This window comes from Pan troglodytes, chromosome 1 (genome assembly GCF_028858775.2).
Source record: "Pan troglodytes isolate AG18354 chromosome 1, NHGRI_mPanTro3-v2.0_pri, whole genome shotgun sequence".
Lineage (NCBI taxonomy): Eukaryota > Metazoa > Chordata > Mammalia > Primates > Hominidae > Pan > Pan troglodytes.
In genome coordinates, this window is record NC_072398.2 from 141199108 (window position 1) to 141220092 (window position 20985).

The 20985-nt window shown below is 41.7% G+C and overlaps 1 protein-coding gene across 2 annotated transcripts in view; it reads right to left on the minus strand.

Annotated features, from left to right (window-relative positions):
* Positions 1–8461: 8461 nt before the first annotated feature.
* The window catches only part of LRRC8D (leucine rich repeat containing 8 VRAC subunit D), a 140343-nt gene continuing 127819 nt past the window's right edge, over positions 8462–20985 (minus strand). For both annotated transcript variants that reach the window (XR_010153289.1, XR_010153288.1), the window contains exon 5: positions 8462–15880. The gene's annotated coding sequence lies outside the window, so the exon portion shown is untranslated. The remainder of the gene's footprint in view (positions 15881–20985) is intronic.

The window sequence follows — 20985 nt, forward strand, 5'->3', positions numbered from 1 at the left end:
CCAAAGTGCTGGGATTATAGGTGTGAGCCACCGCGCCCAGCCTGCTTACACTTTCTTATAATGAATGTTAGGATATAAATAAGCATATCTATACAAGAAATAAGAAAATGAAAGAACAAGGATGTGGGCTACACTAGAATAAAATATAGTTTAGAGAAATTTAAATTTATTCATGTGAGAATGGAAAAAGTGTCAATTTAATTGGAATAGGGATAACATGCAAAACAAATTACAATGTCAAAGTTGAAAACATGAGGACTCTGATATCCACAGTTGAGTTGTGTCTTGTCATAAACATAGGGTCTCTCTATATGTACAGATATATGCTACTTCATGGGACAGAGTAGTGTCTCTTTTCTTGAAATCCCTCTGTGCTTTGTGGCATCAAGTTAGGCACCAGTACTTAAAATGACCTTGGGGACCATGCTCTTGGATGGACAACAGGAACTTGATAATAAACTGTGTAAAGAAATAGTGGCCAGTCACGGTGGCTCACGCCTGTAATCACAGCACTTTGGGAGGCCAAAGCAGGCAGATCACCTGAGGTCGGGAGTTCGAGACCAGCCTGACCAACATGGAGAAGCCCTGTCTCTACTAAAAATACAAAATCAGCCAGGCATGGTGGCACATGCCTGTAATCCCAGCTACTCAGGAGGCGGAGGCAGGAGAATCACTTAAACCTGGGAGGTGGAGGTTGCGATGAGCCGAGATCGTGCCATTGCACTCCAGCCTGGGCAACAAGAGCAAAGCTCCATCTCAAAAAAAAAAAAAAAGAAAAGAAAAGAAAAGAAATTAGGAGTTACATGGAGGTTATGCGGCACAGGTCTGGGGGCAGCATGCAAATAACACAAAAATAAATAAACATCCTTCCATCTCATTATTTTCATATTATGGATTTCTTATCAAACTGCTAAATTCGTTCAAATATAGGGAGTAATAATATGAAATATTTTTAAAACGATCTTTAGTCATAAAATTCAGTGAGATCAATTCTAAGTCTATTGAAAGATGTGTCAAAGCTTCTACGCTACGTATTTGCACCTGACAGCTACAATTGCAGACTGATACACGTGTGGCATTATAGTGAGTCAAATACCATGAGCAGTATTGCAATAGGTGATATATTTTCTGAAGTGGTGATCATTTCTTGAAAAGTCCAAACTAAACACAGTACAATCTTCCCTTTGTTTAGCTGGTGATTGCATTCCTAAATGGTTCATATTTGTATATAAAATGAAATTAGACCTTAGGCTTGGAAATATAAACATGTACAAGAACCTTTATCTGTTGGGACATTAGAAGATCCCATATGATGACAGAAAATTCTTTGTTGTATGGGCTGTCTCACTATGGCAGCGTGTCTCTCCTCCCTGGTCTCAGTTCATTAAATGCTAGTAGAGCCCGCTCAAGAATGTCCAAATGCCATAGTTTAGATCCATTTCTTTGAGTGCCATCATAGAGGTGAGGGAATTCCAAGTGTTAATGGAATTGAAGGCAGGGCCAGGCATGGATGCAGTGGCTCACACCTGTAATCCCAGCATTTCGGGAAGCTGAAGCAGGAGAATTATTTGATGCCAGGAGTTCGAGACCAGCCTGGGCAAAAAAGCAAGGCCCCATCTCTACAAAAAGTAAAAAATTAAAATAATTAGCTGGGACCTGTAGTCCTAGCTACTCTGGAAACTGAGGTGGGAGCATAGTTTAAGCCCAGAAATTCAAGGCTGCAGTGAACTGTGAACACATCACTGCACTCCAGCCTGGGCAACAGAGTGAGACCCTGTCTCCCACCCGCAACCAAAAAAAAAAAAAAAAAAAAAAGAATTGAGACACAGCAAATATTACTGTGGGAAGAGGAACTGTAAAGGGGAAGGAGTTTGGATTCAGGTGGATACAGGCTTGAACTTCACCCAACCTTAGACAATTTTTTTTTTTAGACGGAGTTTTGCTCTTGTTGCCCAGGCTGGAGTGCAATGGCACCATCTCGGCTCACCACAACCTCCACCTTCCGAGTTCAAGCGATTCTCCTGCCTCAGCCTCCCAAGTAGCTGGGATTTTACAGGCATGCACCACCACGCCCAGCTGATTTTATATTTTTAGTAGAGATGGGGTTTCTCCATGTTGGTTAGGCTGGTCTCAAACTCCCGACCTCAGGCGATCTGCCCGCCTCGACCTCCTAAACTGTTGGGATTACAGGTGTGAGCCACCACGCCCGGCCTCTGCCTTAGACAATTTATATAACCTGCCACGGCTTCAGTTTCTCAGTTTTTTCTTCTTTCAGTTTCCCCACTTTTAAAATAGATCTATAATACTTCTGTTATGAGTTTGTATAAAGACTAAACAAGATTGCAATGTATATAAAATGCTTAACATTACCTTTCAGGGGCCACATTCCAAGTATTTTTTTCCTTGCCATTAAGTGAGAGAATCGCAGTTATCTCAAAGTAAGGGAATATGATGAGGGTAAGCGTCCCACAGCTCAGTTCTTGGAGAAAATAGAAAAGAAGAGAGACAAGAGGAGCATATAAAAGTGACTAATTCAGGAGGAGGTGACATCTGAGTTATCAAGTAGGATAAAATTACCTTGGTTCATAATCAGTAATAGGAGGTCTCAGTACAGCATAGTGACTCTGCTTGGGTTTTATACTCGGAAAACCTGGCTTCCTGTCTTAGCTCTGCTGCTTGCCAATGAGCTGGGGCAAGTCACTTCGCTTCTCAGGTTTTTTATAGGTAAAATGAGTTCAATAATACCTGCGTTTCCATTTTATTGTGGAATTGAACTGAGATGTAGGATGGAAGGCACCTGGCTCGTAGCCAGACTCTTACACACAGTAGCTCTTCCTCATCAGTTCAGAGCTGTGTAGCAGCCAAAGGAAAACTTCCCTTTTGCCCCCTAAAGGTTTGCTGAAAATCAGCTGACGAAAGGCAGATTAATAGGAGGAAAGCATATAAATTTATTAAAGTGCATGGAGGAAAATCCCAGATATTATCCCCTCTTTCTCCATGAATTGGGGTCTAGATGTTTTTATGCCTTTCTTCTTAGAAGAAAGGGAGATGGGGAAGTATGGGTGATGTAAGGGGGTTAGTAAATGATTTTTAGGGGAATTTAATGGGCTCCAAGAACATATAATGGCCTGAGACAAAGCCTGTTGGGCTCACAAAGCAGACAATGTTTTGGGACAAAAGGCTGTCCAGGTTTGTTGACAGACTTGTCCTTTTTATTTTTTGAGACTGGGTCTCACTCTGTCACCCAGGCTGGAGAGTGCAGTGGCGTGATCTCGGCTCACTGCAACCTCCACCTCACGGGTTCAAGCAATTCTCTGCCACAGCCTCCTGAGTAGCCAGGATTACAAGCGCCCACCACCATGCCCGGCTAACATTTTGCATTTTTATTTTAGTAGAGACAGGGTTTCACCATCTTGGCCAGGCTGGTCTTGAATTCCTGACCTCATGATCCACCTGCCTCGGCCTCCCAAAGTGCTGGAATTATAGGCGTGAGCCACCGCGCCTGGCCAACAGACTTGTCTTTCTTCCTGTGATATGAGTTTAGTTAATTAAAACTCAGGGAAGGGATGAGAGGGATTTGTTTTTTCCCTTGGCAGATCTGGACTATAGGCAGATACGGGAACTTTAGGTAACAACTTCATCCTGTGCTTTGGGAGAGATGGAGGATTAAGAGATGGGGTGCAGGGAGGTCAGAGAGAATTTTGAGGCTGCTTCCTCCATTCAGCATGTCAAAGCACCATATTTTGGGGTAGCCTTTTCTGAGCCCCAACAGCTGCTAATCCAGCATCTGAAGAAACAGGACTGTTGAACATGAACTTCTGTTATTTATCAGTATTTCAGCCAGGCTAGGCTGGGCTACACTGCAGTTACAAGTAAATTCAAAATTTCCATGACTTAAATTTGAAGATATAGTTCTTATTCATTATACTCTCTATCATTGTCTGCTAGAAGCTTTATTCCACACCATTGTCATCCTTACTCCAGACCTGGGGCTGACAGAACGACCACTATAGGAATATTGCTGGTTGCCATGACAACAAAAAGATAAGACGGTGAAGCATCTTGACTTTTACAGCTTCCACATACATTTCATTGGCCAAGTCACATGGCAGTGCCTCCAAGTATGGGGGAAATTACAATCCACCATATGTCAGGAAGGAAAGAGAACAAGAATGTTTGTGAACAGCCCTAATGACCACTGTAGTTAGGGAGCAAAGATTTCAGAAAGATTTAATTATCTCTTTTCCCAGAGAAAGACTTGACGTGAATTAGCTTGTTGAGAATTGGCAGGTTACCAAGGATATGTTTTTCTTTTCTTGATGAAAATAAATTATTGGCAAATAGTCGTGCTGAGTTGTTGTACTTTTTGCAATGTTTTCTGTTGCCATGGCCCACTGCTGAATTTAACCACCCTAGGTTAATTTCAGTATCTTTCTTTATTAGAGTTGGGAGTTGGGAAGATTGCCTTTTCCTCACCTGTGGGTCTCTTCCTCTCTCCAATGTAATAAAAGCGTACCACTTTTTTTTTTTTTTTTTTTTTTTGAGACTGAGTCTCACTCTGTCGCCCAGGTTGGAGTGCAGTGGTGCCATCTCGGCTCACTGCAAGCTCCGCCTCCTGGGTTCACACCATTCTCCTGCCTCAGCCTCCCGAGTAGCTGGGACTACAGGCACCTGCCACCATTATACTTTTCCTACTCACATTTTAAAGCCCCAAATTTCTGATGGCACCAAAAACATGGAACTCTTGATTAGAAATGATGGGTTTGGAATGTCCAAGGTCTTTATGTATATTTTCCACTGAGTTGATTCTCTTTTCTTGTAACTCATAAGTGCTGGAAAATGTTGCTTCCTTTTCCATTTTTAATATTGAGGTGCTTCTCAGATGGTTCTTCTGTAGGGAACCTTCCTAAAACTCATGGGGTATGTCAATTATCTACTGCCACATAACAAATTACCCTAAATCTCAGTAGTGTAAAAGAATGATGGGCAGCTGGACGTGGTGGCTCACGATTGTAATCCCAACACTTTGGGAGGCCAAGGCGGGTGGATCACTTGAGGTCAGGAGTTCGAGACCAGTCTGGCCAACATGGTAAAACCCTGTCTCTACTAAAAATACATAAACTAGCTGGGTGTGGTGGTGTGTGCCTGTAATCCCAGCTACTCAGGAGGCCGAGACAGGAGAATCACTTGAAACGGGAGGCAGAGGCTACAGTGAGCTGAGATCTCACCACTGCACTCCAGCCTGGGTGACAGAGCGAGACTCTGTCTCAAAAAAAAAAAAAAAAAGAAAAAGAAAAGAAAGAAAAAGAATGATGGACATTACTATTTCTCACAGTCGCTGAGGTTCAGGAATTTGGAACAACCTAGCTGATAGTTTTCGCTTGGAGTCTCTCGTGAGGCTGCAGTCAAGATGTTAGCTAGGGCTGCGGTCATCTGAAGGCTTGACAGAGGCTGGAGGACAACTCATGCACATGCTGGAGAGTGCTGACTGCTAACAGGAGATCCCAGTTCCTCCCAGCTTGTGGCCTCTGTAGGGCTGTTTGAGGGTCCTTTTCCCCAAGGAAGTGATGCAAGAATGGCAAAGACAGCTGCAGTGCTTTTTCAGACTAAAACTCAAAGTCACATACTGTCACTTCTACAGTATTCTGTTGCTTATCCAGAACGCATGGGCAGCATGGGAGGGCATTATACAGGGATGTGGTCATCAGGAAGGATCCAGGCAAGGATCACTGGAGGCCATCTTAGATGCTGGCTATCACAAAAGTAGGGCAAGAATTCTCTCAATTCCCTTGAAGTCTACCCCAAATATAAACATAAGAATTACAAGGTAAGTTCTATGAAGGCAAGGATTTTTTTTTTTTTTTTTGAGACAGTCTTACACTGTTGCCCAGGCTGGAGTGCAGTGGTGTGATCTCAGCTCACTGCAACCTCCGCCTCCCAGGTTCAGGCGATTCTCCTTGCCTCAGCCTCCCAAGTAGCTGGGATTACAGGTGCCCACCACCACGCCCGGCTAATTTCTTTGTAGTTTTTTTAGTAGAGATGGGGTTTCACTATGTTGACCAGGTTGGTCTCGAGCTCCTGACCTCGTGATCCACCCACCTCGGTCTCCCAAAATGCTGGGATTACAGTCGTGAGCCATCGTGCCTGGCCAAGGATTTTTTTTTTAATCTTTGTTCACTGCTTAGTACTTTGGACATTGCCTAGCACATAATAGCTTCTCAATAAATGTTTTTGCAATGAATAGGTAAGAAAAATGAAGAAAACTTTAAAAAAATCTCTCAGTTAAACATTACAAATACTGTTTTTCAGCTTCAAATAAGGTATATAAATGTCTTAGAAATGTGGTAGTGTCTTATCACACTGTAGATAGCCAACAAACATTGAGAAAATAGTAAGACTTGCCAAGTCCCCTCCAAATTGGTGTTTAGAAGTGTGATTTTATTAGGGAGGCAATGTAGCACAGTGAATAGATGCAAAAAAACTGAGATTTTTGTCTAGGTTCTACCACCAGTTAGCTTCGTGAATTTAAGCAAGACAGCCTCATTCTTCCTACTTACAAAACCAGAGACTTGTATTGAATGATATTAAAGGCACTTCTAGCATGAACATTCGGATATTGTTTATTTGATCTCAACTTGAATTTTGCCATACACTTAAAACTAGGCCTATAAGAAAATTTCTGATGTAATCTATTTATTGGATAGTTCTTTCATGTGCATCAGCCTTCAGTCTAAAATGTGTGCATAGGTTTGGGTTTATTTCAAGACTGTGGGGTGAGTCACTAAGTGTATGTGTATAAAGATTCTAGAAGTCCCTTGGGAAATAATTTACTCTAATGGAAGTGACAATTTGGTTCAAAAACAGTGTCTCAAGAATTGGAAGGGAAAGGCAATTTTTAAAATAGCTCCATGTCTACCTATCAAATTATCTGATTTCATAGCCCCAATTTGCTCATGTTTGAGCACCCAAGAGATGGGGCTGGAAGTAAAATGGATGCATTAAAATCTACAGTAATTTGACACAGATAACTTTTTCATGTGTTATTTATAGCTGAACACAGTACTCTAAGAGTGGTCTAACCACAGGAAAAGAATGCAAACACTTTTCTATTTGGAACAGTATAAAGTTAGAATTTTATTTTGGAGGCAGTGCATCGTCCGAACTCTTGATTCACGGTCAATAATCAAAGCTTCAAATAGTGTAGTAACCACATCTTCATCTATACTTTTCATTAAATACCCTCTTGTCAGATTCATCCTGTTGTTCTCAGTCCAGGTCCTTTGGATCCTGCTTTATGTCACTTATGCACTGGCAGTGTTTTGGTTAGTGTTCCAACAGGAAACTGACCGGAGTGCCGAGAAACCACAAGGGGTTGTCCAGGGCTAGTAACTTCAGAGAAGCTGACAAGAAGAGTGAGGATCAAGGCAAAGCAGCCTTCTTGTCTCTCATAATGAGGGAGTCATAGGCTGGACTGCAGGGAGGGGATGTCCTCCATTGCGTCTCCTGCTGGAACTCCCTGTGGCCAGACCCAGCTGTAAGCCACAGGAGCCTATTGGTGTGGTTTGTATAAGCCAGCCTCCCTACAGAGAGCAGGGTAGAGAGTGGATCTGGGGCAGCAATGGACTTCTCTGGGACATTAATTAAAAGGTAGAACGTCCAAGACCATTAATGGAAATCTTTGGCATACCCACTAGACATTTTTTCATTTCATGTTGATTCATTAATCTGAAACATACTGACCATATGATATATCTTAAACAGGAAAATTACTCTACATTCTTTTTTTTTTTAATTATACTTTAAGTTTTAGGGTACATGTACACAATGTGCAGGTTAGTTACATATGTATACATGTGCCGTGCTGGTGTGCTGCACCCATTAACTCATCATTTAGCATTAGGTATATCTCCTAATGCTATCCCTCCCTCCTCCCCCGACCCCACAACAGTCCCCAGAGTGTGATGTTCCCCTTCCTGTGTCCATGTGTTCTCATTGTTCAATTCCCACCTATGAGTGAGAACATGCGGTGTTTGGTTTTTTGTCCTTGCGATAGATTACTGAGAATGATGATTTCCAATTTCATCCATGTCCCTACAAAGGACATGAACTCATCATTTTTTATGGCTGCATAGTATTCCATGGTGTATATGTGCCACATTTTCTTAATCCAGTCTATCATTGTTGGACATTTGGCTTGGTTCCAAGTCTTTGCTATTGTGAATAGTGCCACAAGAAACATACGTGTGCATGTGTCTTTATAGCAGCATGATTTATAGTCATTTGGGTATATACCCAGTAATGGGATGGCTGGGTCAAATGGTATTTCTAGTTCTAGATCCCTGAGGAATCACCACACTGACTTCCACAATGGTTGAACTAGTTTACAGTCCCACCAACAGTGTAAAAGTGTTCCTATTTCTCCACATCCTCTCCAGCACCTGTTGTTTCCTGACTTTTTAATGATTGCCATTCTAACTGGTGTGAGATGGTATCTCATTGTGGTTTTGATTTGCATTTCTCTGATGGCCAGTGATGGTGAGCATCTTTTCATGTGTTTTTTGGCTGCATAAATGTCTTCTTTTGAGAAGTGTCTGTTCATGTCCTTCGCCCACTTTTTGATGGGGTTGTTTGTTTTTTTTCTTGTAAATTTGTTTGAGTTCATTGTAGATTCTGGATATTAGCCCTTTGTCAGATGAGTAGGTTGCGAAAATTTTCTCCCATTTTGTAGGTTGCCTGTTCACTCTGATGGTAGTTTCTTTTGCTGTGCAGAAGCTCTTTAGTTTAATCAGATCCCATTTGTCAGTTTTGGCTTTTGTTGCCATTGCTTTTGGTGTTTTAGACATGAAGTCCTTGCCCATGCCTATGTCCTGAATGGTAATGCCAGCAGCACATCAAAAAGCTTATCCACCATGATCAAGTGGGCTTCATCCCTGGGACGCAAGGCTGGTTCAATATACGTAAGTCAATAAATGTAATCCAGCATATAAACAGAACCAAAGACAAAAACGACATGATTATCTCAATAGATCCAGAAAAGGCCTTTGACAAAATTCAACAAACCTTCATGCTAAAAACTCTCAATAAATTAGGTATTGATGGGACGTATCTCAAAATAACAAGAGCTATCTACATTCTTAACATACTGATGTCTCCTTCTTCTAGTGCAAAAAAAAAAAAAAGAAAACTAGCTTTATTGAGGTATTGAGATATAGTTCACCCATTACAGTGTACAAATCACTGTATTTGTATACTCTATCCTGTAATTGTATTAAAATAAAGTTTACCCATTTACAATGTACAAATCAATAGATTTTAGTGTATTCACAGTTATGCAACCATTGCAACAATCAATTTTAGAATATTTTCATTACCCTAAGAGACTCCATACTCATTATTATATTTTATAATATTTTCATTACTCTGCAAAGAAACTCCATACTCATTCTTATTTGCTCCTCATTCCTCTTCAATGCCGCCAGTCCCTGGCAGCCACTAGTCTACTTTCTGTCTCTATATATTTGTCTACTCTGGACATTTCATATAATTACACAAAAGGTGGTCTTTTGTGTTTGGTTTCTATAATATTGTAATACAGTAAGAAACATATATTTGGTCTCTGTCCTTGGTTCCTGGCACTACAGCTCCTGAAACCCTGGGAGTCTCTGGAGAGAAGAGAGTAGCTTTTGTATGCTAATGAGATGACTAGTGGTTGGAATCTCCTAGATAGCCTCAGGATTGTCGGGGTGAGTGGGGCTAGTTGCCAAGGAAACCAACCCAACCATATCATTAGAAGGTGTGAGCTTTCAAACCCCCAACCTCTCAGGAAGGGAGAGGGGCTGAAGGTTAAGTTGATCACAAATGGCCAGTGATGTAATCGATCATGCCTACATAATAAGGCCTCCATAAAAGTCCCCAAAAACTGGATTGCTGAACATGTGGAGGTACCTGGGGGGGTGGCACATCCAGAGAGGGTATGGAAGATCTGCATTCCCTCCCCCATACCTTGCCCTATGTATCTCTTCCATCTTTCTGTCAATCTGTATCTTTTGTAATATCCTTTTAATAAATGGGTAAATGTTTCAGGTGTTTCCCTGAGTTCTGTGAACAAGTCTAGCAAATTAAACCCAAGAAGGAGATCATGGGAACCCTAATTTATAGCCAATTGCAGTCAGAAATTGCAATTGGTATCAGAAGTGGGGGGCAGTCTTGTGGGAATGAGCCCTCGACCTGTGGGATCTGATGCTAAGTCCAGGTAAGTAGTGTCAGGGTGGAGTTAAATTGTAGGACACCCAGTTAGTATCTGCAAAAGAACTGTGTGGTGTGTGGAGAACCCCCCTACATATCTGGTGTCAGAAGTTCCTGTCGAGTGGTGTGTGAAAGTAGGAAAAACACTTTGTTTTTTCCTGTCTCTATCAGCTTCTTTCACTAAGTATAAAGTGTTTGAGGTTCACCCACGTTGCAGCACATATCAGTGCTTCATTTATTTTTACCGCCAAATGATATTTCACTGTATGGCTATCCCACAATTTGTTGATCTGTTCATCAGTCGATGAACATTTGGGTTGTTTCTTCTTTTTGGCTGTTATGTATAATGCAGCTATGAAATTCATGTACAATGTTTGTGTGAACATATGCTTTCCTTTCTCTTAGGTATATACATAGAAGTGGAATTTCTGGGTCATATGGTAAATTTATTTTAAACCTTTCAGGAACTGCCAGACTGTTTTTGGCTGCACCATTTTACATTCCTATCAGCAGAGTGTAAAGGTTCCAATTTATCAATTTCTTCTCCACATCCTTACCAACACTTTTTTTTTTTTTTTAAGACAGAATCTCACTCTGTCGCCAGGCTGGAGTGCAGTGGTGTGATCTCGGCTCACTGCAACCTCCGCCTCCCGGGTTCAAGCAATTCTCCTGTCTCAGCTTCCTGAGTAGCTGGGATTACAGGCGCGTGCCACCACACCCAGCTAATTTTTGTATTTTCAGTAGAGATGGGGTTTCACCATGTTGGCCAGGCTGGTCTCGATCTCTTGACCTCGTGATCCACCCACCTCGGCCTCCCAAAGTGCTGAGATTACAGGCATGAGCCATCGCGCCCGGCACCAACACCTTTTATTATTTGTTGCTTTGATCATAGTTATCCTAGTGTGTGTGAAGATTTTGATTTGCATTTCTGTGGTGACTAAAGATGTTGAGCATCTTTTCATGTGTTTATTGGTCATTTATATATCTTCTTTGGAGAAATGTTTGTTCAGGTCCTTTGCCTACTTTAAAATTGGGTTATGTGTATGAATCATAAGAGTTCTTTTTTTTCTTTTCTGTTTTTTTGTTTTGTTTTGTTTTTTATTGTTGTTGTTTTGGGACAGGGTCTCTCTCTGTTACTCAAGCTGGAATGCTGCAGCCTTGACCTCCCAGGCTCAATAAATCCTCCCACCTCATCTTCCTGAGTAGCTGGAATTACTGGTGCACATTACCATGCCTGGCTAATTTTTGTAATTTTTATAGAGATGGGGTCACACCACGTGAATACAATACAATACAATACAATCACAGGATAGAGTATACACATACAGGCTGTTCTCAAAGTCCTGGGCTCAAGCAATCCCCCTGCCTCAGCCTCCCAAAGTGCCGGGATTACCGGTGTGAGCCACTGTGCCGGGCCAGAGTTCTTTATATGTTTTAGATACAAGCCTCTTGTTAGATATAATGATTTGCACAATTTTTCTCTCATTTTGTGGGTTGTCTTTTCACTTTCTTAATGATATCCTTTGAAGCACAAAGATTTTAATTTTGAAGATATCCAATTTAGCTATTTTTTTTCTTTAGTTGCTTATGCTTTTGGAATTTTATTCCAGTGTTGTTTTGAAAGCTATTTTTTTTTCCCAGCTTCTCGTTCAGGGTTAGAAAAATTGTCTTATTTCTCTTTCCTGCCCAAAATTACTTAGAATAGTATAAGCTAATATTTACCAACCACTTACTATGTCCCAGGCTCTTGTTAGAGTTCAGACAGCTTGGGTAATCAGTGCGGGATCTCAAGGCTAAGGATGAATTCAGCTAATCTCACTCTGGAGCCCATACTCTTCAATCGCTTCACTGTGCTACTGATCAGGTCTTCCTCATCTTGACTGTTTCATTTTTGCAGGAGGAAAATGGTGTATTTGCTGTTAGTGTTGGACAAGTTATTCTGCCTACTCTTTGTTCTCTTCCCTTTTCTGAGGTAAGTCCCCTGTCCCACCCTTTCTAGAATTGCCAGAATCTACAAACTGTCCAAAACACACATGTACTCATCCAAAAAGGCAAAACAACACCCTCATTCATGACACAGAATTCTCAAAGCCCTGGTGTCACAGCTGCAGTCTCTCCCTGACCCTTGCCTCACCCTAACTGTGCTGAGTCTTCTCTTTGGTTGTGATAGCCTAGGGTGTGACATCCAGGGACAGCTTTGACACCCTCGGATGTAAGTGCCATGCTGTGGCTTGCCTTGGAACCCACAAGAAGGGCCCAGGTTCAAAATCCTTTAACTGTCAGTTGAATCAAACATGATCATGTGGAGCAGTAGACAACAAAAGCAAGTCAGACTGCCTTCTCAGCTGTTTCCTTTCACTTTGGCAATATCGATGTTTAAACTTCAAGTTTATTATTATTATTTTAAATAAGTGAGGTCAGAATTACCCAACAGGAGCCCAAGAACTTCTTACCCCGCACTGCACCCCCCCCTTCTGCAGTATCCAATTACCTATGAAATCCATTTGCATCTACTTCAGAAATATCTCTCAGCCTCCCTCTCCCATTGAATCTTTCCTGCCACTGCATCAGTTCAGATCTCTATCATCTCTTAGGTGGACTAATTCATCTCATTTCTGTCTTTTTTTTTTTTTTCTTTAGACAGGTCTCACTCTGTCACCCAGGCTGGAGTACAGTGGCCTGATCATGCTGATTGCAGCCTCAACCTCCTGGGCCCAAGCAATCCTCCTGCCTCAGTCTCCTGAGTAGCTGGGACTACAGATGCATGCCACCATAGCTGGCTAAATTTTTTGTAGAGACAGGGTCTCACTATGTTGCTGAGGCTGGTCTCAAACTCCTGGGCTCAAGCAATCCTCCTGCCTCAGCTTACCAAATAGCTGGGGCTACAGGTGCATACTGTTGTGCCTGGCTCATTTTTTTTTTTTAGTTTTTGTAGAGACGGGGTCTCACTATGTTGACCAGTCTTTGTTTCTCAGTCTTTTCTTCAATCCAATTGAATTAAATTGAATTATCTCTTCATGGTTGTCTTCCTCAGTAGATTATGAGATCTTTAAGGTCAGAGACCAAAAACAATTAATTTGCGTAGAACTTGACATAGAGTCTGCCACCTACCAGCCTGACCAGTGTGGTGAAACCCCGTCTCTACCAAAAATACAAAAATTAGCCGGGCATGGTGGCACCTGCCTGTAATCCCAGCTACTCAGGAGGCTGAGGCAGGAGAATCACTTGAACCCGGGAGGCAGAGTTTGCAGTGAGCAGAGATCTTGCCACTGTACCACAGCCTGGGCGACAGAGTGAGACTCTGTCTCAAGAAGAAAAAAAAAAAGAAAAGAGTCTGCCACCTAAAGGCATTTAATTAGCATTTGTGAAAGAAATAGTAGTCCAGTTGGTAATTTCCCCACTGCTTGCAAGACCTCACAAAAGGCCTTGTAATAAAAACAGTTAAATCTCATGTGACCCAGGTGTGTCAGGAATGCCTTCCTATTCTGCTATGTGGACGAGTTTTGCTAGTTTTCAAGGTTTAGTCAAGGCAAAGGAGATAGCTTGTCTCCTATGATTAGCGAGTCATCTGCTAGCCTGTGGAGGGACAAACAGGTACGATACTCCTTCATCACTCATCACAATGGTCATGGCAGACACTTCTATAACAAAAGACAAGTTAGCAAGAGAAAAGCATGACAAATTTATTTAACAAAGTTTTAAATGACATGGGAGACTTCAGAAATGAAGAACCAAAGACCCAGGAAAAGCTGGGTATTCTTATGCTTAGGTTTGCTGACAAATGGACAGTCACGTAGAAATGAGATTGGACAACAAGGGTATGCTGCAATAATGGTAATCAACTGAGGGGAATGCAGCAAGGCCTGTCTGTTCTGCTTCTTCTTGGCCCCCTATGTAGCTCTGGGTATAGCACAAGACACTTGTCACATGAAGGTCTTCAGGGAAGAGGGGAGAATGTCAGAGAGTGACATTTCTAGGTTTTATGGCCTGCTTCAGGGGAGAGGAGTTAGAATTTCTATGACCCATCTTGAGGAAGACTTATTCTGGTTTTATGAGTTGCTTCAGGGGAGAAAGAGAGTCTGGAGATAGGAGGGTGGGAGAAGGTCGGAAATATGTTGCTTCTGAGGCCCTTGCAATCTCCTTCAGTTCAAAGTACTCAGCATGCCAAAGCACCACACTTTAGGGCACTGTGTTTTGAGCCCCAACACCAGTAAACTTCTCCTTATCTTAGTTATGGGGGGGAGTCTGGCCTGTAACCCTCTCGGACCCATCTCTGCTAGGGACCACCAAGTGATCAGGATATTTGTTTCGCAAACACATATGCATCCATTTCCGCAAGCTCAAACACCCTCTGGACACTAATCTTTTCCAAAAAAATGTAGATAAGCATTGCAAAATCATTCGGAAGAGGAGGACCAACAGTTATAACCCTCTCTGAGTAACCTGCTCCCTACTACCATATGAGGAAAGGAGGTGAGCAGATGGGACAAGGACTCACAATTTAGACCTTTACAAGATATCCCAAATGGCTGTTACCTTGCTCTCTGTCTCCTCAGGTTTCTGCTGTCCTCCTCTTCGATCTTCCCTCTGAGATTCCTTTTCTAATGATCCCATCCCTTTGCCTCAGAAATCTGTCCCATTCTCAAAAAGAGAAAGTGGTCCCAGTTACTGCTGTCTCTTCTTATTAAGTGCAAAGATGAATGCCTTGGGCTTCTGCTGAGTGTTAAAGGCAGATTCCCTTGGCTTATCCTTCTGCTGACTCTAAAGTGGGAGGAATGTGGCTACCCCTGTAGTGGAACTTCTTGAAATGCTTTTCCCCCTTGGGCAGTGAGGGCTGATGGCTGAGGCCAATTTCCTCCTGAAATACCTAAGGACAAATATTTCCCCATAATCAGTATTGCTCATCTTTCAAAGACAATGGGGGTCAGTAACACAGGAGCAAAGTATTTTTCAGGCTTTTTAAATTTTTGGAGCTGAAATATCACTATGTTGCCCAGATCGGCCTCCAACTCCTGGGCTCAAGTGATTCTCCTGCCTCAGCCTCCTGAGTAGCTGGGATGACAGGCATGTACTCTAGCCCCATGCCTGGGTTGTTGTTTTTTTTTTCCCAGCATATTAATATGTTCTTCACTTCACCCTATTATATTATTGTGGTAAAGGAGTTTCTGTTGTCTTCCTGGCCCTTTTCAGTTCAAAAGTCTGTCAGTTGAGAATGTTTGTTTACTTCCTACCACAGAGTTTTTTTTATCCTAAAAGCTCTCCCTAGATGGAGTGGGGGTGGGGAGGATCTCCCTTATCCTGCCAAGCAAACTAAATAGAAACTTGAAAGTTTACATATAACTGGAGTGGGGTGGCTCAGATGCCTGTAAACCCAGCACTTCGGGAAGCTGAGATGAGAGGATTGCTTGAAGCCAGGAGTTCAAAACCAGCCTATGCAACATAGCGAGACCCTGTTTTTTCCAAAAAAGACGGAAAGAAAGAAATTAGCTAGGTGTGGTGGCACACACCTGTAGTCCCAGCTCCTCAGGAGGCTAAGGCAGGTGGATCGCTTGAGTCCAGGAGTTCAAGGTTACAGTGAGCTATGATCATGCCACTGTACTCCAGCTTGGGTGACAGAACAAGATCCTGTCTTTCTCTAAAATAAAAATAAAATAAAGTAAAATAAAAACAATAAATAATTTTTAAAAAATTTTAAAGAAGTTTGCATACAGAATTAGCGAGATAATTATAAAGTCTATGTTTATGGATTTGTAATTGCCTAACAGGTTCTTACCCACTGCACAGGTAAATGCAATTCACTGAGACAGTATTATTGCAGTAAAGAGTTTAATTAACACAAGGCCAGCCAAGCAGAACTGAAGTTATTACTCAAATCAGTCTCCCCAGCAACTCAGAGGCCAGGGTTTTTATGGATAATTTGGTGGGTAGGGAGCAAGGGAAGGGGTGCTGCTCATAGGTTAGGAATGAAATCACAGGGGTGTGGAAAACAATTATGTGCACTGAGTCAGCCTCTGGGTGGGGCCACAGGACTGGCTGAAGCCTGAGTCTCAGGTCTGGGTGAGGTCAATCAGTTGCCAGAATGTAAAGATCTGAAAAGTATCTCAAAAGACCAATTTTAGGTTCTACATTAGTGATGTTATCTACATGAGCAACTGGGGAAGTCACAAATCTTGTGACCACATGACTCTGACCACATGACTCCTGAGCAGTAAGGATTATATAAAATATGCCTGTAGTTTAGCAAAATTCAGGCCCCTCCCATAATCTTAATCTTGTGGTCTCTCAGTCTTACAAAGGTGGTTTCAGTCTGTTAATAAAGAGATTACTTTTAGAAGAGGACTATTATCATCTTGCTTTAAAGTTAAACTATAGGCTGGGAGTGGTGGCTCATGCCTGTAATCTCAAGCACTTTGGGAGGCCGAGATGGGAGTATGGCTTGAGACCAGCAGTTTGAGACCAGCCTGGTCAACATAGCAAGACCTCATCCCTATTTAATTAAAAAAAAAAAAAAGGTAAACTATGACTATATGACTAAATTCCTCCCATGGTTAGCTTGGTCTATGCCCAGCAATGAGGAAAGACAGCCAGGCTGTGAGGCTAGAAGCAAGATGGAGTCAGCCATGCTAGACTTGTCTCGCTATCATAATCTCTGCAAAGGTGGTTTCAGATTCAGGGCCTTGCTCTACAAAATGTCCTTAAAAATATGATGTCTTCAATTTCAGAGGAAATAGTGAGATTTCTAAACAACATGTGACTTTTTGCCTAGGAGCTAAAAGCTTTCAACTCCTCTTCTTCCATCACACTATCTGCAAGATGAAAGGAACCAATCTACGATTTCTAGCAGATTCTTGGAATTTGTAATTCAACTAATGCCTACTAAATATCTGCCATGTGCAGTACTGGGTGGTGAAAATGCAATTTTGTATCATTTAGGCATAATTCTCACGGTATCTACAACCTTGCTTTGAGCAATAACATACTAGGACAAAGGTTAACACAAATAATATTATTTCTTTTGCCATGTCAACCTAACAGCAAAAGAAGAAAACATTTCTCCAAAATGACTTATCCGAAAGACCCTAAGCCTTACTGGAGATTCTCAAGGAATAAGTCACTGTGGTTCAGAAGTTAATGGAAAAGCATTCCAAATTCCTTCTGTTCTTTCCTTCCATAGTGACTTCACTTAACCTTGATAGTGACAAAGAGACTTCATCAAGGAAAAACAACTGTGAAAGGAAAAAGGAATTTGAAGAGTAATTCAATCTTAACCATCCTTTCAACTGGAAATTTGAGCTTATAAACAGTGCCAGAAAAATGTGGTAGAGACATAGCTGGAAAAAAAATGTAACTTTTTCTTAAACTCCTGCAAATGACAGAATTAGTCATAGGAATCAAAAAGGGAACAATCTCTGAGGGAGAAACACTGCTATTTTACTAGTGGGTCTTCAGAAATACCCTAACTTTCCACTCATCCCTGTTCTAAGAAATCATCTACCTCCACTGGAAAATTCCAGGCATAGGCAAAATAGTCTATTTAACTTGCATTATAATGTAAAACATCATTTGCCAGAGTAGTTACATCGCTTATCCAGATATTCTTTTCTTACCTAACACATTATTACCAAAAATATTCTAAAGTCTTAGATGCATTTGCCCTTCTCTCTTCATTTTAACGTCAGATTCTAAATGAAATTTGCATCAGCATACATACAAATGAATGTTTTAGAAGTTAAGTTATTCTTCATAATTTTCCATTTGTCTGAAATACAAGTTGTTATTTTTGTTGTTGCTGTTTTACCTCTCAGGAAATGGTGTCACCTGGTATGTGTTGATCAAAACATAAATCTAGTTGACATTCTTGATTTCTCTTTCTCACCTTCACTTGAACCTCCCAGGTTCCAGCGATTCTCCTGCCTCAGGCTCCCAAGTAGCTGGGACTACAGGCGCCTGCCATCACGCCCGGCTAATTTTTTTTGTATTTTTAGTAGAGATGGGGGGGGGGGGTCTCACCATGTTGGCCAGGCTGGTCTCGAACTCCCAACCTTGTGATCCGCCCGCCTCAGCCTCCCAAAGTGCTGGGATTACAGGTGTGAGCCACCCTGCCTGGCCATATTTGCATTTTAAAAGAACATTGTATAATATACAGATGATAAGTGGTAAAATGTATGCTAATAATTAAAATTTTTTTTTAATTTAGAATGCTATTTGGTAACCAATTAAAAACACTGTGACAAGAGAAAGAATGAGAGAGAAAGGATAAAACTTTTTATTTTAGAAAATGGCTTATTTGGCTTGGTGCGGTAACACACACCTATAATCCCAGAGCTTTGGGAGGCAGAGGCAGAAGGATCGCTTGAGGCCAGGAGTTTGAGACCAGTCTGAGCAACATAGCAAGGCCCCGTCTCTACAAAAAAAAAAAAAAAAAAAAAAAAATTAGCCCCTCGATATGCTGTTGCCTGCCTATAGTTCTAGCTATTGGGGAAGCTGAGGTGGGAGGATCCTTTGAGGGTAGGAGTTTGAGGCAGCAATGAGCTATGATTGCACACTGCACTCCAGCCTGGGTAACACAGCAAGACCTTGTCTCTTAAAAAAAAAATTTTTTTTAAAGAAAGAAACTGACTTCTCTAACCTCTAACTTGCTTCTAGCTATAGTCTGCAAGCTGTCCCAAGGGGCTTTCTTTAAAGGGACCAAAGCTTCTAACCACCTCCAAAATTATCAAAGTACATTCGGAATGTACTGTGTTGAGTATTTTCTCCAGTCTGGTATCACTTTTCTTTAATATTAAGATTGACTTGTTAACCAAACCTTCTCAAGGTGAAATAGCAGCACAAAGTTTGAGAGGAGATTGTTCTCTGCTTGCTCCAGGCTGAGACCAAGGATTATCCAGACCAGAACAACTTGGTAACCACAGGTTAGATATGCAAATTTAAAGTTTAACTTTATGCAAACAGTGCAACGCAATCCAGGGACAAGGTCCATAAAGAAAGGTCCTGACACCTTTGCCTTTTTGTGTCTTGATGACTCTGGATCATTGAGACCTTTAGGTTTTGACCTCCATGAAGAGATATCAGAAAAATAAAAAATGCTTTCTTTTCCTCTTGGCCCCATGGCACAAAGTTAGCCAGCCAACAAAAACGATTAACAGAGCTTCCTAAGCACAAAGCCCTGAGGAGGGAAATAGAATGGAGTGAGAAGGCATTTCACCTGGGGCTGCATGATGGCTGGTAGAAATCCTGGGATGTGAAGTCACAAGCTCACTTCATATCAGCTGTGTGACCTTAAGCAAATTCCCCTGTCTAGGCTTCAGTTTTTTCATTTATAAAGTGGGATCAACGATATTTGCCCTGCCTGCCTAGTAAGATTGTTGTAAAAATTAAGACAAGATCTTTTATGGGAAAGTGCTTTTTAACAGTAAAAACATGCAGAAAGGTATAAGATCTAGAATGATGCATTCTGGAAAGCATTTTCAAATTAATGCATTCAGTTATTTAACAGATGTTTATTAAGCACCTACAACAGGCCAGGTTCTATTCTAGGTGTTGGAGATAAATCTGGGAACAAAAATAAATAAATATCTCTCTTTTTATAGAGTTTGTAGTTAGCCAAGGAAAAAAATTATGGGAAAAAAGTAAGAGTGAGGTTGCAATTTTAAATAGGATGGTGTGGCAGATTGTTACAATAGCGTTCCCTCATAAATCATGACTTCTTATGTCCGCACACCCTCAAAAATGGGCTCTGTTGTTCCTAACTTGCCAGTCAGGAGCCAAGGCCCTGAGAGATCTTGAAGCTTCCACTTTTTTTTTTAAGGTACAGGGTCAGCTGGGCACAGTGACTTATGCCTGTAATCCCAGCACTTTGGGAGACCAAGGAGAGTGGATCACTTGAGGCCAGGAGTTCAAGACCAGCCTGGCCAATATGGTGAAACCCCGTCTCTACTAAAAAATACAAAAATTAGCCGGGTGTGCTGGTGCATGCCTGTAGTCCCAGCTACTCGGGAGCCTGAGGCAGGAGAATCACTTGAACTCAGGAGGCAGAGGTTGCAGTAAGCCGAGATCACGCCACTGTACTGCAGCCTGGGAGAAAGAGCAGGACTCCATCTCCAAAAAAAAAAAAAAAAAAAAGATATAGGGTCTCTCTCTGTTGCCCAGGAGTGCAATGGCATGATAAAAACTCACTGCAGCCTCAAACTCCTGGGCTCAAGAAATCCTCCTGCCTCAGCCTCTCAAGTGGCTAGGACCACAGGCATGCACCACCACGATTGGCTGATTTTTATTTTTTGTAGAGACTGGGTCTGGCTATGTTGGCCAGTCTGGTCATAAACTGAAGCTTCCACTTTTGAAAATTGTTGCTGTTGTGTAAGGAATCCCAGACTAGACTATAGAAGAATGGGATACCCATGAAAAGAAAGGCCCTGTCAACATCAGCACCAAGACTGCAGCCATGCAAGTGAGGTAATCTTATACCCTAGGGTCCCAATCCAGCTGTCAGATGACCGCAGCCTCCCTAGATGACCCCAGGAACCCAGCTGGCCCACAGAATTGTTAGAAATAATAAATCAGTGTTTTTAAGAAAGGCCAGAGAAAGCCTCTTTGGGAAGGTGATACTTAAGCAACAACTTGAAGAAGGAAGCTGTTGTGGATTTAATGTGTTCTCCCCAAATTTTTATTTTGAAGCCCTAATACCCTGTGTGGCTATATTTGGAGGTGGGGCCTATAAGGAAATAATAAAGATTAAATGAG